This window comes from Geospiza fortis, unplaced genomic scaffold, assembly GCF_000277835.1.
Source record: "Geospiza fortis unplaced genomic scaffold, GeoFor_1.0 scaffold130, whole genome shotgun sequence".
Lineage (NCBI taxonomy): Eukaryota > Metazoa > Chordata > Aves > Passeriformes > Thraupidae > Geospiza > Geospiza fortis.
The window spans coordinates 18,724,720-18,730,969 of record NW_005054300.1 but is presented as its reverse complement, the minus strand read 5'-3'; positions in this window follow the sequence as shown (position 1 = coordinate 18,730,969).

The following is a 6,250-nucleotide window of genomic DNA, read 5'->3' as shown; positions in this document are numbered from 1 at the left end:
GAGAACTTGCCTTCACTTCAGCCTCAACATGTGAAATCTAGTCCTGTCTGGTTAAAATCTGTACATAAACTTATTGCTAAGATTCACTTTACCCTAAGATCAATAAAATCTGATGATAATAGCAAAAATGAAGCATTGACATTAAATCTCTTTTTCTTATTAAGACTATATATAGTAAAAAAAGATGACTTCATCACCTCAGGTACTCTTTTGCCAAATTCTTCTCAGTGTTTTCTCAATTTACTGCTCCTTGTTCTATAATTTAAAATGCATGTGTTGTTGGTTTAAAAAAAAGTTGATTCACACAAAGCAGTATGCAGTGGATGCAGCTGCTGTTGTGAATATATAAAGGTAATTGATGTAAAAAACCACCACACATTTTTGTTTCTGTTCCAGTCTCTGTAATGGGTTTCAGTGCAGTTCAAATAGTTTCATCATTTTCATACTGAGATCGGTGTGTGTATTGACTAGAAATGAGAAAAGAACTATAAATGCACATTTAATGTATTTTACTTAGGTATTTCTGTCAATTTGGGAACTGCCAGTAGTCTGTGATGGTAAAGGCCCTGTGTTGAGATCCAGGGCAAATCAATAAATGCACAGCTCTGGGTAAAATTTTATCACCAACACCCAATTTCTTGCCTTAGCTGAAGAAGAGCACAGCTGCTGGAGTCACTGTAAGTTAACTCACATATCTGAGTTATCCTGCTTCCACCCACACATGCTTACCTTGCAGAATGTTTGCATAGATCTTCATAAAAACACTTCCCTTAATCTGCCGTGGCAAGCAACAAAATTATTTTGGCACTAAATGAACACGGTGTTGGAGCTGAGGGCCTCGGGAATGCAGGATATGCTCTGTGTGTGCTGTTGGTTTTGCTGTGGAGCTGTTATTTGTTCACCTGTCTGAAAGGGCAGTGAGATAATGGGTGGGCCCGTGCCTTCCATTTTTATGATATTCCATGTAGAAGGTTAAGTCATTGTCCTGATCTCAGAAATCCAACTGATCAAAAACCCAGACAAACAAAAAAAAACCCCAATCAACAGCATGAAACCCTTCATATCGGGTATTTGAATGCTTTCATGCTTAGGTTACACAGAGTACCAGCTCTGGTCTGCAGCTGGCAGGACAGCAGTGGGATCAAGCTGAAAGCCTTTTGGGTTTGGCTCAGTGTTCTGCTGGATTGGAAGAGAAATCCCAGCCAGCAGGCTGCAGGCTTGGGCTGCAGGTCTGGGCTCCCCAGTACAACAGGGAGACTGATGCAGTGGTGTGGCCTGCAGGAGGGGGGCTGCCACGCACCAGCTGTGTTTGCTCAGCCTGCAGAAGGCTGAGGAATGATGTTTGTTATCTTCAGAGAAGGTGGAGCTACAGTCTTCCCAGGAGGGCATGTTGAAAGGGTGGTAAATTAGTAGTTGCAAGTTACAGCAAGGTAGTTTCTTACTGGATTAAAAAAAAATAATTAGAATGGTGAGGTACTTGGGACACGTTGCTGTGAGAGGCTGCAGAACTGCCTTTCTTGGACATGTGCAGGACATTCCTTGTCCAAGTCCTGAGCAGCTCAAGTGAAAATTGAATTTGGCTTTTTATTGGGCATGGGGCTGGACTGAGCAACTTCTGGAGGTCTCTTCCAGCCTGTGAGAATTGATGGTTCTGTCTGACAGCAACTGGGGTCCGTGGGGCTGACAGTTCATATGAAGAGGTCACTCTTGCAGATGGTAACACACCTGATTTCTAGCCCAGCTTAATGGGGTCAAAGCTTGTGAATGGAGGATTGGGATGAAAATTTCTTGGCCTTGTGTAACACCAGCCATATTGGTCTATCTGGAGTCAGTGGTTAAAATTTCATTTGTATTGTGTATGGGGCAAAAATGAAAACTGGAACTTCAGTGTGCATTCATCCTTCTGTATCACAGGAGGTAAGAACTCAGCTGACAGATGTGGCATTGAGTGCTGGCCCTTTTTTTAGGGTCAGATTTGTGGGCTTTTTCTAGTAGATCTTTCTTTAGAAAGAGATTTAGCAATTTTTTTTTTTTAGTCACTTCTAAAATTAGTTACTTGTAACTAAGGTTTGTTTATTTCAGATGGCTTGCATTCTAGCTTTCTGAAGATCTAGGTTGGGGAATGAAAAAATGTGTAGACTGTTCTTTCTGTTTATCCCTCATTTGTGGTAGTCTTCTGTTCCCTGATTTAAATCTGTCTTTAGACAGAGAGCTGAGCCAATAGAGCTGCCAAATAGTTTGGTGCTACAGGCTATCTGAAAATCTCAATCTGAATATTTTGTCAGTGGGAGCTATTGGGTGGATGCCTAGCATTTTATTTTTTAAATTTTTTTTAGTCTGACATCTTGATTGTCCAAATAGATTTGGACTTCTATTTTATTTTAAATCTTAGCATTTGTATTAGCAGAAATAACTGTACATAGTCTTGTGCTTCAGCAGTTACTAACTATATTTTTCTTAAATTATGGGTGTTTGTGACCTGGGGAAGATAACATAATGCAATGGATGTTAAATGCTATTTGTATTGAAGAGCATGTTTGAAACAATGGAAAGACTTTTAAAAATGCTGAAGTTCTGGAGTGTTTTTTCTGTCAGTGTTGGCTTTGGCAGTGGTTTGCACAAAGAATTTGCCAGAAAAGGAGCAACTCTTAATGTACTTCTCGTGAGTTCTCTGATTTTCTGCAAGTGTTAAAATCCTGTTGTCAGGCTTAGAATGAGGGAGTTTATTTCAAAGTGAACTGTGGGTAGTTCTCTTCCTTATTTTTGTGATGCAGGGTAGGAAATGGCTCTGGGTAGAACTGTTGCCTAGTCCTTGTTGCCTAGTCAACTATTGCTTGTTGTCCCCTGGTAGGGCACTGTTTTTATATAGATATAATTGAAAACTGACAGTAGTTTTTTTCAGCATGAATTTATGTATGTCAGGTTTTCAAACTCAGGAGAGGACAATGGTATCATTTCTGTTATAATATGTAAGAAACTGTGGCGGGTTTTGTATCGGTGCTCTGGCCTTCTGCAAGTCTTCTACAAGCAAATAATTATGTTATTTTTCCAACTGGATTTTTCTTGGCAGTGTTATCAAATGTGAATGTTACCACTCAACTCCACAGAATCCTTATTGTTAAATAAACCATGCTGGAACTTGGTAGAGGATGAGAGGCCTTAAGGCAAATTACTAAACAAGAGAAAATTCCCCAAATCTTAAAGGCAAAAATCTTTTTCCCTGCTTCTTTGTATTTTTTTTTTCAGGTATTAACTGTGTACTGGCATTAAGATCTCTTATCCTGTCTTCTTTTTGCTACTTCCTTCAATTCTGATTGCTTGACAATGACAGTTTCTGTACTGTGCGTACATAAACGTATGGAGATAGCTCCAAAGGACTAGTGGCAGCTTGCAAGTTGTGTTTACTTTTAACATGGTGACTGTAAATTAAGCCCAAACCCAGAACATTCATGGAGCCACAGAATGGTTTGTGTTGGCAGGGACCTCCAAAGCATCTTGTCCAAATCCCCACAGTGAACAGGGACACATCCAAGTAGCTCAGGCTGCTCAGATCTCTGTCCATGCAGACCTTGAATGTTTCCAGGAATGAGGCATCCACCACCTCCCCAGGCCACCTGTGCCAGTGTTTCACAGCCTCGTGGTAAACAAAACCTCTTCATATCTATCTGAACCTACCACACATTTAAAACCATCACCCCTTGCCCAGTCACAAAGGCCCTGCAGAAACATTTGTCCCCACGTTCCTTTATTTGTTTACCTTGTGTATTGGCAGCACTTCTCCAACTGTTACTTCTCTTCTGAGGCCTCTTTTTTCCTCTCCAAACATCATTAGAAGGTGGAAATACAAGCATTTAGTGTCTTTCTTGGCTTTTATTTAAAACTGTACATTTCATGTTTTCCTTTTTGTTACTGTTTTTAATTAGGATTTCTTGCAGCATCAATGAGAAACATATCTGTGAACTGGAAAGGTTTCTCAAATATGGCTGTAGTTTCATCAAAAACTCAAGAAACTGTCAAGGGGATACAACTGTGTTTTTTTCACTAGGTATTTTTGTGTTGTTGTGTGCTGTATTGCATTAACTCAGTCTTTTAAAAAGTATTCAGTTTTCTTGGAATTTTGGGCTTTCTTCCATGTCTTTTTCTTTGATTTTGCATATGTCAGTAGGTTTGATCAATTTAAATATCATTATAAATATAATTATATAAATATCAGAAAATAGCAGTGATCTTGAAGAGACTCGGCTAAAGAAAAAAGTGAAAATTGTTCCTCCACTGATATATTCTTTGTAACAGCTGTATTGGAAAAATTTCTCATGTTAAAAGTGGCTTTTTTGATATTTTATTTGGTTATAGTAGCATCTGAGGAAGCCTTTTTAACGAGGATAAAATAAAGTATGATAAATGTAATAAAGATAAGACTAGATTATAAGGAGCTTCCCATTATAATTGTGCACTGTTTTGCAGTACTGCAGTAGCAGAAATCCAGCACTTCCTAGGTTCTCCATAAACTATTTTAGTTTCATTTGCTGACAGTGGCTTGGAGAGCTTTTTATCTGGTTTTCAGTGGTAGTTGTGTGTCCTGCTGCTGTATGATTGGTGTTTGACACAATTATTTCTCATAAAAACATAACATGAGAACAGTCTGAACTTGCAGCTCATCAAAATACACTGAACTTTAGATACACAATTATAGCCTATGTGAAAACTTCTAATGTTTACAGTTGACGAAGGAGTTTAAAAATTGTAAAATCTAAGGGATTTTTTTTTTTATGTAGAAAATATTTTTTAAATAATCCATGTGCTGGAAAACCTGTAAAAAATGTACTCTCACTGTGCAGTAATAGAAGAGTTGTTTGTCATCATTTCACATGCAGTAGACCCTTTGGTTTCTCTTGTGGAGTCAGTGTGCCTGAAGCAGCACAGTGAGGCTGAGGAGCTTTGGGGTGAGTCCTTCCCTTGCTGTTTGGGTTTTAGGTAGGCTGAGTTCTGGGGTATTTTAACTTCCATCTGGAGATGAGCACTAGCTAAAAAAAAGCTGTTCTCTGTCCACATCTTTTCCTTACCTGTTTGATTATTCTAAACAATCTCCCTCCTCTTCATCCCAGTCAAAGAATAGAAAGTATAACTATTGGTAGCTATTTAATTTTTACAAGACACCTTCCTATGTACATTACTGATAAACGGTTTTTTGTTGTGACCTTTGAAGCTGATGGAGGGTGAATTCTGGTTCTTCCTGCTCTTCTTGATACACCTTTGAAAGTCTCATCTGTCAACTCATCTGTCAACAGAAGGGTATTGCCTCATCCTGCTCATGTTCTCACTGGATTTGGTGCAACAGATTGTGGATCTTTGAAAGCATCTTGATCATGCAGTTTTCAAATTATCAGATGCCTTTTTTATTTTTTTTTCCATGACCTCTCCCTCCCGGAGGCAGATCCAGGATTCTGAGGCTGCTTTTCAGTTTGTCAGTTCTGGGCTCGGGTTACAAGTAGTGTGATAAGAATTACATATCCAAACTGCTGCTATTTTACAGTATCTAAGAATGTTCCTCTTAAGATAGCTTATAAATATTTCACATCTTTTAACAGAGAGGAACTGTGAACAGCTTTCAGCTTATTTAACAGAAAAAAACACCCCCTGTGTCCAGCCAAGAAGCCCCACACCTCTGCCAAACTTGTTTGCTGGACTCTGTGCATAGAACTGATACTGTCATTGTACAAATTGCAAAGCATTAGGGTCTGTTGACAGAGAGATAAACCTTCCCCCTGAGGGAGCATGTAGACAAGGAAAGCCTGCAAAGCTCTCAATTCATCAGGAGAATTTTTGATCACTTGAATTTTGAAGCTTTTTGAGCAGTATTTTGAAGAATGTGTGTTGTGTAGTTGCCTCTTCTCCCTCCCTAGTTATCTCAGGAAACACAAAATATCCCAAGGCCACTGGATGCCTTTGCAAGCCTTGGCAGGAGTTAGCAGTGTCCAAGGACACTATTAGGAGTTTTTGTGTTAGGTCATACATATCTATGTCCCCTGACATCATTGTTTCCTCCCTATTTCCCCACTCCCTTCTCTGGTTTTAGGAAAGGCCAAGACCCATATAGTCTGATCTACACAAGGTTTTGGCAGTCTGACAGTCAAAACTGGCTTAATCAGGTCACTGAATTATCATACAATATTCTGGTTTATTAGAGACACATCCTGTATTTTAAAGAACTTCAGATTTTCTGGGTCTCACCTGATTTCCAGATATACAT